The sequence below is a fragment of the Macrotis lagotis genome, chromosome 4, assembly GCF_037893015.1.
Source record: "Macrotis lagotis isolate mMagLag1 chromosome 4, bilby.v1.9.chrom.fasta, whole genome shotgun sequence".
Classification (NCBI taxonomy): Eukaryota; Metazoa; Chordata; class Mammalia; order Peramelemorphia; family Peramelidae; genus Macrotis; species Macrotis lagotis.
In genome coordinates this window covers 85,845,263-85,858,579 of record NC_133661.1, presented here as the reverse complement: position 1 = coordinate 85,858,579, position 13,317 = coordinate 85,845,263, and the positions used below count along the sequence as shown (strand labels likewise).

At 33.8% G+C, this 13,317-nt stretch overlaps 1 protein-coding gene across 4 annotated transcripts in view; it reads right to left on the bottom strand.

Annotated features, from left to right (window-relative positions):
* SLC16A12 (solute carrier family 16 member 12) overlaps nucleotides 1-13,317 on the bottom strand; it is a 142,340-nt gene that overhangs the window by 57,725 nt on the left and 71,298 nt on the right. The window lies entirely within an intron of this gene.

Here is a 13,317-nt window from a genome sequence, read left to right as displayed (position 1 = left end):
TGATCATTTATGTCCCTTTTATAAATATAGAGGTCTGGAGAAATAGCATGAAATAGTGATTTGATTAGAAAGGTGATCTTTAGAGTCAGGAAGACAGAGTTCTATATGTGCTAGACATTTGCTTTTGGCAAAATCACTTTAACCTCTCAGTCACTCCAGACAAAGCTCTAAGACTTAATTATAGGTGATCTGCTCATTTGTACCAGTTTTGAGAGTTTATGTACTAAGGAATTTCTTACAGCAATGAAATCACAGGGACAAATCTCAACATCTCCTTTCCCTACTCTCAAACTAAAACCAATAGTCTGGTATATCTATCAATAAATTAAATTCAGACTTTGCAAAAGTAGTAGAACTTCAAATGAATGGGGAAAGGGACACAAAACAAAGCATTTTTTCCTTGGTTAGTTTAAGTTATTTGACTATACTGTATTAAACACTAAAAGTTTATATAAAATTTTACTCCCTTTCTGTGGTTTTTATTTAGTTATTTATTTTGTTGAAAATTATTAAGACTACTTAAAAATACCTTCATATTAATATAAATTACTCATGGGTAAGCTGAATCAATATAATAAAAATGACAATTCTATCTAAATTAATTTGTTCATTCAGTGCCATACCAATCAAATTATCAAAAATTATTTTATAAAGCTAGAAAAAATATAATAAAAATCATCTGGAAAAACAAAATGTCAAGAATATCAAGGAAATTAATGAAAACACAATATACAACAGTAAATGACCATAGTAGTCAGTGTTTTTCTCTCCTTTTTGTTTTGTTGAAGGAATAGGATTAAGTGACTTGCCCAAAGTCACGCAGCTAGTGCATATCAAGTGCCTGAATCTGAATTTGAACTCAGATCCTCCTGACCTCAGGTCTAGTGCTTCATCTACTTTCTCACATAGCTGCAACCAAAATCAGTATTTGATAAACCTTAAGATCCCATGCTTTGGGGACAATTAAAACCAGAAAGCAATTTGGTAGTTAACCAAGTTAAGGTCAAAATGGATCATTTTACACATAATAAAGGGTAATTCCCTGAATAAATTACGGAAGCATGGAATAGTTTACCTGTATGATCTATGAATAAAGGAAGGATTTATGTTCAAATAAGAGACAGAGGGTAATGCAAGATGTGAAATGAATCATTTTTATTACATTAAATTAACAGGGTTTCTGAACAAACAAAACCAAGGAAAGTCAAACACTGGGAAGAAATTTTTATAACAGTTTCTCTGATAAAGACCTAATTTCTTAATTATAAGCAAAATGAGTCAAACTTATAAGAATTCAAGTCATTCTCCATTTGATAAATGACCAAAAGATAGGAAGAAACTCAAAAGAAGAAATCAAAGCTTTCTATAGACTTGTTTAAAAATGCTCTAAATCACTATTGATTAGAGAAATAAAAATTAAATTAACTCTCATGTACCACCTCACACCTAACATATTAGCTAATATGACAGAAAAAATGATAAGTAGATGTGGAAAAAATGGCAGTACTGCTGGTGGGTGTGTGAATTGATCCAATCACACTGGATAGCAATTTGGAATATGCCCCAAATGTTATAAACTATGCATAATCTTTGAACCAGACTAATAAAGTCTATATTCTAAAGAGATATTTAAAAATGGGGGGGGGGGGCCTATAGCAATTCCTTTTTTGGTGGCAAAGAATTAGAAAGTGAGGGGATTCCCAACAATTGAAAAATGACTGAACAAGTTGTGTTATATGATTGTGATGAAGTACTATTTTGCTTTAAGAAATAATGAGCAGGGTATTTTCAGAAAAACCTGGAAAGATTCACATGAATTTGTGCAAAATGAAGTGTGCAAAACCAGAAAAACATTGTATACAGAAAAAAATAACATTGTCTGATGATCAATTGTGAATGACTGAGCTATTCTTAGTGAGACAATGATCTAAGATAGTTTCAAAGTATTCAAAGAAATGAAAAATGCAATCCTGCAGAGAAAGATCTAAGAGAATCTAGATTCAGGTTGAAGTATGCTTTTTTAACTTTTTTTGAGGGAGAGATAATTTCTCCACAATATGACTAATAAAAAATGTGTTTTCCATGACTATAACATGTATAAAATCACTTACCTTCTTAATGAGGGGGAGGGATGGGATGGAGAAAAAGAATTTGAAACACTATTTTGAAGTTAATGTTAAAACTTTTTTATATGTAATTGGAAAAAAATTTTTTTTATGAAACACTTTGCATTACTTAACAAGTTTTGACCACAGAACAGTAAACATCCTGGAGAATTTAAAACAAATAGAACTCAGTAAGACAAAAGAGAAATCTTAAACCAATAACTGCAACATATAACTCATCACACACAAAAGTTTTTGTGCAATGGATAGTAGAATTTTCTGGCATTGAAAATATGAATGTTACTAATGCTGTCAAAGTTAATGGGCATTGTAAAAAAATCTTTCCTTTTACCTTTGAAGAAAGAGAACAGACATCACTTAAACATTCTCCACAATGAAGGCACAACTTAGTCAACATGTCACTTTTCTAACTAGGTGTCTGATGCCCAGGCTTCCAGGTGAGTAAGACTTCTATGTTTCAAGGGTTGACATAATGAAAAACCAACCTTGTAACAGACCATCATCAATACTCATGTGAATGGCAATGGCATGGCAAAGAGGACTTCTGTCTGAATTTTGACTTTGAAGTTTAAAATTGGTCAGTCTATAATAAAAGAAACTAAGACAGAGCTTCTCCCTAATAAAGTAAACATCAATTCCTCCTCACAATCTGAGATGTTCCCTTCCTCTAAGGCCTTATTTTTATATTGTTTGTGACATGAACACTCTAGAGGAACTATATAAAACACAAGATGCTTCAAGGGTCAAAAATTAATGTATTATCTAAAAAATAGTATATTAGTGGGGGGGGTCTCAGGTTAGGGCATCTTCACTGACTAAGTGGTGATAATGCAGTCACCTGCTCATGTTGGATGAGAGAAAATGGTCCAGAGGTACAAAAATAAGTTGGAGGACTTTCCACATAATAGAATTATTTCTATCACACTGGGTTTTATCACCAAAACAAGGGAAAAATAAGGGTGGAGGACCTCCAGTTAACTTCCTATGATAAATGAATCATTTCTCACATGACTCAATTTCCAACTTTGTTACAACGCATTTATTTCTGTCATCTTGAGGCCAAATTTCTAGATAAAAGCATCCTGATGGGCTATCAGTAAGTTATTTCTGCTTATGATGAAACAATAATAAACTGCTTGAAATGACAATGAGACAGGTTTTTTTTTGGGGGGGGGTTGTTGTTTCTATACTTTCTTTTGCTTTGTTTCTGTTGAGATGTGGGAAAGAGTAGTGTGATCAAAATCTGAAATTTTATCCATGTGAGAAACTCCCTACATAGACTTCTTTTATCTTAAAAGATTTTTAGGGTATGCAGAAGTTAAGTGACTTATCTATGATCATACCTACAAATTGTAAGAAGCAGAACTCTAACCCAGAACTTTTCACCTTCCAGAACAATCTCCATTATCCTAGAATCTTCCTCTGGTGCAGGTTTTTTTTTTTTAACATTTTAGAGAAAATCCCCAAGTGTACAGAGGGCTATTATTTGGAGATTGAATTGAAATCTCTAGCCTCCCCACCCTACCCACCCTTCTCCAAGGGAGATTTAATTCTTGATAGGAAGGGAAGCAGAAGATTGGGGTAGGAGGACACTGCTCTCAGGAGAGTGAGGGGGTACCAAGTTAGAATTATATCTGTCTGCTCTCTTAAATGACCTAGGTTATATTATCAGGTTCAAAATACTTTTAATTGTTTTATCAAGAGGGCAAAATAGAACCCCAAATTCTATATCCAAGATTTGACCCCTTTCTCACCTAATACCAATTCAGTATCAATAATAAACACATATAGCAAATAGAAAAAAACTTATTTATCTGAATCATAAGAAAATAAAAATCACAGAAGATATACATAAGAGAATATATGCCAGGCAATGCACAGTGAAGGAGCTCTCCCCTTGGGAGTGAGATAACTAGGGTCAACTAAGAACTCAGTTCAAACTCATCCAAGGGAAAACTTCCTACAGTCTTTAAAAGTAGCAAGCTGGAGTTAAGGACCCCATGATGGAGAATGTGAGCTCTTCCCCGTCTTCATTTTCCCTCTCCAAGATGGAAATCAGAAGTGCCTGAAGAGACTTGAAACTTGAGGAGTCTCCAGCAGGTCTGAAGAAGGCATGAACTCTCCTGCTCTCACCATCCCTATTCCACCCTTGCCAAAGGTAGGGAATTAAACTTAACATATAAGAGGAAAGTCCTATATCATTGTCTTTGGAACAGAGGCTGCAATTTTTTTCATTGTAGATCTCTTTAGCACTTTGGTGAAAACTATGGTCTGATTCTCAGAAGTATGTTTTTAAATGTATATTATAAAATACATAGGATTGCAAAGAAAACCAATTATATTGAAACACAGTTATCAATTTTTTAAAAAGTCAAGTTTATAGATCTCACCTTAAGAAATGGGGCTATAAAGTCAGTTTACACCCTGAATGAGCATCTTCATACTCTATGAAGATAAAGGAGAGACAGTATAGCTTGTATTTACTTGTACAACATGTCCATTTAAGATATAAGCTCCTTGAGGGTAAAGATGAACTTTTGCCTCTTTTTCATATGCCCAAAGTTTAACAGAGTGCTTGGTACTTAATAGATACTTAATGAATATTGATTGATTAATTGATTGCTCAATGTGTTTTCAATTCATTCAAAAGAAAGGTAAGGAAAAAAATCGAATCAAACCACTGTTTGCTCTATTGGTCTTAAAAAAAAAAAACAAATGACCAATTAATCCCATCAACATGACAGGATGAAGTAATTATATCTCAACAAAACCATAGATTATATATTTTTTAAAGTACTGGCCCAATTTTGGAAAACTTTTCTTTATGTAAAACAATCTGGAGAGGGGAACAGGAGGCAAGTCTGTCAAGATTTGTGATCTCATTGTATAGAAAAATCCTTCTTTATAATGAAATTGAAACCTCAATAATTTATAATTTTAGAGAGCTGCTTTGTAGCCTAAAGAGATTAAGTAATGATCCATGGGCACCTAGCTTTAACTGTAAGGGGTACTTGGGTCTTTGGTTTGCAGAGTTCAAGGCAAGCCCTTTATCCAACTTTCCACATTGCTTTTTGCATACATACATACATACATATGTGTGTGTGTGTGTGTGTGTGTGTGTGTGTAGTATGAGGTACTAGAAGAGAAAAAATAAGCTAAATTTTCTAGCTCAGAACCAAAATGCATTCATGCAATAGATAGCAAAAACCCTCTTTTAAAAATGATGTGCGCCTATATATTTTAGGGTTATTGTTTTTAAGCAAATGTAAGAAATATCGTGGAAATTTTCTTGACAAATTAATCCTAATAGGTTAAATCTGACCAATCAGACTATATGCTATCATATAATGTGGATTGCTATGTAGATGATAAGCCCCTGTCCAAAGAAAAACATTTTCTTTTTCCCAGAATGAATCAAACATTATTATTCTTTATTTAGCCTCTGCTCTGATCTGATGATTTCCTGTCTTTTGTTTTAGTTTAGTGTGGAATTCCCATGTTTCATAAGCTAATATTTGGAAAAGAAATATCATGTGAGGTTCTCTAAGCAAAGAACACAATTTTACAAATCCCAAAACAAATAAAAGATGTAAGCAACAATCACAATCATAGTTATTGTGGTAAGAGAGTTAGACCCTAGAGTCTCCTTTAGGTCAAAGGGCAGATTTTTGAAGGCAGCCTTCCTTTAAAAGGTTTCCAGAGGTTGAGAATATATGTACTTAAGAAATACAATTAAATCCAAGAAGCATTAATTAGTTTGCTAGGCAAACTAGGTGGTGGAAATAGAAAGTAAAAATCAGTCAGGTGTTATTTTTGCCATTACCAGGACATTATTAAGAAGGCCTTGTATTTGTGAAGTCTTAAAAAAACTTCCACAAGTCTAATCTCATCTGATCTATTCAATGACTTTATTAAATTATACACAAAGTGAAGGCCCAAGGAGCTTAAGAAGACTTGCATGAGTTTGAACTTCTCATGCAGCTACTGGTAAGGATGGAGTAGCACCTTGGCTATAAATCCCCTTTAATATAGACATAGTTAAGATAAAACTTCTAAAACAGCTGTAAAGAATTTAGGAACATGTGTCTTTAATCATTGTATTGAAAAAAATAATAAGTTATTTCTAGTTGATCGCTGTATAATATTGGTGTTACAGCGTATGATGTTCTGTTTTTGCTCACTTCACTTTGTATAATTTCAAATAAATCTTTTGAGTTTTTTTCTAAATAAATAAATAAATAGTGGGCTTCAGTCCAAAAAAAAGAATTTAGGAACATGAATATGCAACTGAAAAAATATAGAAATTCAGGGAGTAGAGTGTGTGTGTGTGTGTGTGTGTGTGTGTGTGTGTCACACACAAGGGTATATTTCTGTCCATCCAAATAAATCATGTCATTTAAAAAAGGCAATATTTCATAAATTTATGTCTTAATGGGAAGATAGATTGGGGTGAGCTAATGCTAATTAATTTTCCTAAATATATTGTAGCATTTCTTTTTCTTCATGAATATCTTGAGTTATTTTTGTAAAGTAGACAAACAAATAAGTCACTGTGATATTAAATGAAGCATTTTGGAAGAGTCTTGATTAAACTGCTCTGTTGTGCACACAGATATAACCAAGGAACCCTATCAGTGATATAGGACCTGGACAGTCCCAGAGTCTGTGAATCACACTCAGAAAGGAATGATGTTGTATAGTGGAAGAACCTCTCTCTCTTTGATCTGGAACATTCACAGACATTTAGTGATTGCTGTTTGATAAAGAAATATGAGCAGTCAGAATGCTCCTGAGTCAAAACAGGAATATAATCAAAAGTCACTCCAAGGGAAATCTTTTCTTCCTACTCACTGCGTTCAAGAGAGGAGGCAAGGGCTGCTATAAGCCTTTGATTACTTCTTCAATGCCTCCATATGACCCACGAAAGCATGGCCCTGATGTGCCTTTTATCTCTATAATCTATTGTTCCTGATTTCAGATAAAGATGTATTAAAAAATATTTAGAAACTTGTATACTTCTAAACTCCAGATGTCCAGGAACGGAAGTCCATGCTGAGATTTGCCAGAAGCCAGGTGACTGAATGACTCGATTGACCCAGCATAGGTCAATAGTAGACAAGAAAGGGCTATTGAGATTCAACCACAGGCTATTCTGTATTTGGAAATGCTTTGAGTCTACTCTCCCAAATATCCAAGGTATAACAAATATCCAAGGTATAATATAGGAGAGAGTGTGTCCCAAATATTGGGAGGATGTCCTTTGTAATATCTCACTGCTCTATCTTTGCAGTAAATACCATACTCTGAAAGTTACTTAAGTTTGGCTAACTAAATTGTCTCTCAACTAATAATATGAGGGGAAAATACACAAGAATGAGGCTCTAGCCAATAGCATTAAAAAAAACATGATTCCTCAAAAGTACCTCTGAATCCTAAAGAGGAATTTTGTTCTAAGAAATTAAATCCAGAATATGGGCTACAATAGATAAGTAATTTCTTTATATTGCTAATTATAAAACCACAGAACTTCAGAATTGGAAAGATTTCAGAATTCACCAAGTCTAATCCAGAGAGGGAAATATTCATGTAAAATATAGGTATGTATGATGTATGTGTTAGTATTAAACACATCAGTCAATCAATCAATTGGGACTCTCTATGACAGACCCTGGTTCTTGTCCTTTAGGAGCATATATATTTTAATGAGGTAGACAATATGCAAATAACTATATAATTACAATCCATAGACAGTATAAATGAGAGGTAAACTCAGAGAGAAGTTACCAGCAAGGAGCAAGGGGCATAGGGAATGAGAGAAAGGAAGTTTAAAATGATAAGACTTCTCCTTTGGGAGACAATGAGACATTTGGTGATATGCTGAAAGTTAGCAGATATGTTAAAATGGATAAATAAGTCTGACAGCTATCTTCAGAGAGATGAGATTGAACTCTTAATCATCAATGATATAGTTAAAAGGAGAAGGAAAAAGGGTCTAGAACAAAGTTTTGAAGGACACCCCTGATTAGTGGCTATGATGGGAGTGGGGATAAGAATGGGGGGGGGGGACATCTAGCTGAGGAGAGGTCAGATTAATAGGAAAACCAGAAGAGACTGGTGTCTTGAAAACCTAGAGGTGAGAGTATTTAAAGTTGAGTTATTGGCAATGACAAAGGCTAAAAGGTTCAAAAAATTCAGGTTAATGAGGATGAGGACTGAGAAAAGTTATTGGATTTGACAATTAAGAAATTGTTGTTAATACTGGAGAGAGAAGTTTCAGTTGAATGATGAGGTCAGAAGCCAGACTACAATTGTGACAGAAAGTAAGAGGAGAAATTAATTAAATTAGAAGTTTAGCCATGAAAGAAAAGAAATGTAGGATGATAAATAATGGGGATGGATGGATAAATGAATGTTATATAAGGAGAAGAGCATAGGCATGTTTGTAGGGAGCAAGAAAGCAGTCAATAGATAAGGAGAAATTGAAAATTAGTGAGAGTGGGTATGAAAGAAGTGGCAATCTGCTGGACAAGAATGACAAAATATCACTTGTGCATGTAAAATGGTTTGTCTTGGTAAGGACAACCACCAGTTCAGATGAAGAAGGAGATTAGATAATGGGGGAATTATCTATGTGATTCAAGATGAGAAGGGAGCTCTCACTAAATAGTTCCAATTTTTTTGCATGTGAAGTATGAGGCAAAACTTTCAACTGAGAGAGTGAGATGAGGGGGTGCCATGGGAAGCATGAAAAATTACAAAAAGGTTTGTAGTTGTTGCTATGGTGAGTGGGAAAACAAATCCATTAAGGAGACATGAAAAGATTTTCTTGTCACAGAGAGCTCCCAATGGAAAATTATGTTACATAAACTTATTGTTAGCTTGGATAGCATGGTTTCATTATTTTCTCTAACGATTCAACAAAAATGTGTAGAAGCAAAGTCAGTAGATGGTAAGACTAATCCAAAGCTGAGATTTAGTGAGGAGAAAGAAAATCAAGGGTAAGGGACTTGAATGCTGAAAATAATGTAGAGTGGAACTGGTTCACCAATGAGTCAAGATAGGGAAGGAAAAAGATTGTAGCTGGTTTTGGGGTAATAATAGGCTGGGTCAAAGATTGAAGGGAAGAGGGATTGAAGGTTATGATAAGGATGAAAAACATGGCTAGGGAGGTGTAGGGCAGAGGGAAAGATTATGATGATATGAAGGAATTTTGAAGTGCACTAATCTTTAAGTGAACAATTTGTAAGTGATGGCAAGATCAAAAGTATGACCATCTCTGTAACTGAGGTGGATTGAAGGAACAAGTCATAGGAATTTAAAACACTGTAGAAATGGGAAGTTAGCATGTTTGAAGGGCTATAAATATGAATGCTAAAGTTCCCCACTATGAAGGCAGGTAATGGGGTAGAAAGAACAACTGAGAATCATATGCTTAACTCAGTAAAGAAAAAAAAAAGGAAAATATTTGGGAATCAATAGATAATAATTTCCAGAATCTTGTGATAAATTTGGATTGTAATAGTCTAAATAAATAATTAATAATAAGGAAATTTTAAATTAACTATACCTTTGCTAGTAAATATATATTTTTGATTATTTGATTTAATTTGAGTTAATATAGCACAACATAAAGGCCAGAAAAATATTTCAAGACAAAGGAAAGCATATCTTAGAATGCATATACAGACTAAGATCTATAGGAAAGGTCATAAGGTGCTATTAAAGCCTTCTCCCATTAGTACATTAATAGACTGGATTTATTAAATTATTACATTGTCACATGGGATGACAAGGAGAACTAGGCCCTGAGTGAATGAGCTATAGGATGAAGGGAAGTTAAATCAGGAAGACTGAAGTAGAAGGGAGAGGAGGAGGAAAAGGAGGAAGAAAAAGACAAAATCACAGAATGGACACAATAATTTAGGACATGAGGTTAAATTAAGGTATCCCCATGAGGTTTCTGTGAATGAAAACACCAGGCCTGACTCTATTGAACCTCACAAACTAGCAATTGATTGATTAAAATCTATAAGTTGTCTGATACTTAATTATATTAATAGATAAAATATAATATGCTCTCCCAATCATGTGGGCTAAAAAGGGCATTTGAGTTGGAGAGGATATGGGAAAACTGGGACACTAATGCATTGTTGGTGGAGTTGTAAATTGATCCAATCTTTCTGGAGAGTAATTTGGAATTGTGCCCAAAAGGCAAAAAAAAAAAAAAACTGTGCATACCCTTTGATCCAGCAATACCATTACTGTTCTGTATTCCAAAGAGATTCCCCAAAAAGGGTAAAACCCCACACATAAAAGAATATTTATAGCAGCTCTTTTCATAGTGGCAAAGAATTGGAAACTGAAAGGATGTCTATCAATTGGAGAATGGCTGAACAAACTAGGGTATAGAAATGTGATGGAATACTATTGTTCTTTAAGAAATTGTGAGGGATAGAACATCAGAATAGCATGGAAAGACTTGCACAAACTGATGCTGAGTGAGGGGAGCAGAACCAGAAGAACATTAGACACACTAACAGCAACATGGGGTGATGGTCAACTATGGACTTGAACACTTCTATGGTACAATAATCAGAGGCAATATGAAAACACTTGTGATAGAGAGTACCATCCATATCCACAGAAGCAACTGAGAAGCTTAAATACAGACCAAAGTTTACTATCTTCAATTAAAAAAAAGTTGTCTTATGAATTTTAAAAAGAACACCTGACTTAGAATTAATATTTTGGGGGAACAGGAATAATGACATTTTTACTCCTGGGATGTCCGCCAAATAGCCAGAGAATAACTGAATCAAAGATATCTAATCATACTGACATACTGATTACCAACACTGATAGGGTTTAAGAAGTCAGATAATGATTGCTCTTAAGTTGATTCATCTTGGTCCTGGTAGCCCTGCACTTGCTTAATTTGTGAAAAAGTGAGAATAAGAGATTATAATAAAAGCAAGGATAAAATAGATTTGACTGAAAGGTTTTATGCAGCTAATGACCCTGTGCCTTGTCTCAAATCTCCTTATTTATCATTTCCGCGTATGGAGATGTTCATAGTATCTATTAGTCTGGAACTGTAGATTGTGCTGCTCCATATTTCCTCACAACCACACCAGTACAGAAGAAATGAATAAAGATGAAAACTAGAGGTGAAATATAGCTGAGTTTGGTCTCTATCTGCTATCCCTAAAAAGGATTGTTACATTGTTATATCGTTGCATTATTGGTGAAGATGTGAACTGATCCAACCTTCCTGGATTGAAAGTAATTGTTGCATTAGCAACAGGTACCAAATGTCTTATTTTTCCCAAACTAATTAAATATACTGGATAATCTCATTTCATATGCTATCATTGCAGGTAGAGGAAAAAGGAAAAGTCACTTTATCTGGAATTTCTATTCTTTTAACATACGGAAAGCCCAAAAACCCATTAAAACCTAGCAACTACCATTTATACATAACAACCAACTTTCTTTTAAAATAGAAGAACCTATTAATCAACAGATATTTGTTAAATATCCACAGAAAACTCATTTGGTACTAAGCAATGATGCCAGCAACTACTTAAAAGCTCACTTTTTTAATTTACAAACCAGAAAGTGAATTAAGATAAGCCACTGTGGATATAGATCAGGGAGAAAGAATTATTTCCCAAACCCTTAAACAATGGAGGTGTAATTACAGCGTTGCAATCTCATTTAACAGCATGGTCCAGTGATTAATATGGATCTATGGCTAGCATGTTTGTACATGTAAAATCTATATTCAATTGCTTTCTGTCAAGGTGAGGGTGAGGGGAAAAAGAACATAAAACTCAAAACCTAGCCATAAAAAAGATTGTTGCATGTAGTTGAAAAAAATAGCTAAATAATTTTTTTTTAAAAATCAGCAAGATCCAGGGAAATCATGTATAATCATGGGCAATCTTAAAAGTGGAAAGGAAGGGAAACCTATTCAGGAACTTTTAACAGTGGTGCAGCAAAAAAATGCTGAATTATTTTTTGTGGTGGCAAAGAATTGGAAATTGCCCAGTTGAGGAATGGTAGGACAAGTTGTGCTATAAGAAATAATGAAGAGGAGAATGTCAGAAAAACCTGGAAAAACATGAATTGATGTTGAGAGAAGTGAGAAGAACTATAACAGCAACATAGTGTGATGATCAACTATGACTGAATTACCCCTTAGCACTACAATGATCCAAGACAAATCTAAAAGACTCAGGATAGAAAATGCCCTCCACATGCAGAGAAAGAAGTATAGAGTCTAAATACATATCAAAGTATACTATTTTCACTTTATTTTTTTTGTAACTTTTTCTTCCTTTTGTTCATAATATGTTTTACATGATTGCACACATAACTATATATAACTATATATATATATATATATATATATGCATACATATATAATATATAAACAACCAAATTGCTTACAATCTTAAGGAGTAGGAAGGGAGAAAAAAAATGGAATTCAAAATCTTATATGAAATAAATGTTCTAAATTGCCTTTACATGTAATTGGAAAAAAATACTATTTTTAAAAAAAAAAGAAAGAATTTGGTGTTAGGAAGACCTGGATTTAGATCTTACCTCTGATACCTATTAGCTTTGTAACCAAGAGCAAGTCATTTAACCTCAGACTCCTCATTTTAAAAATAGAGATAATCATTTCCATAATACCTAATTCCTGAAGTAGGGAGACTCTAATAAAATATAAAAAGCATTTCACAACCCTTAGGGAAGAGGTGTTAGCCCACAACACTCTTAATTTTCCTGGAACAAGACTGAAATTTAAGTGTGAAATGTTTATCCATATAAATAAAAATACAAGAAAACATAGATAATATATTATAAAACTAATTTAAAATATACTCACAGGGTTTTTTATGCTTGGGTTAGTAACCCCTCTTTCTGTCTAAGTTTGACAGCACTATCTTAGAGAACCATATAAATATGTAGAGAATGTTATCCATGAACAACCTCCCTTTCTCACAACGCAAATAACCAAAAAAAAAAAAATCATTCACATCATTCATTGAGGGGAAGATCCTCTGGGCTACATTTCTTAATAGGCTGTATATCAGGCTAACATGTGGTAATGTCACCTTGCATATATATTTTGATTGGAACAAAAGATAATTGAAAAATGAAAGAGTTTTTTTTTTAAATCTCA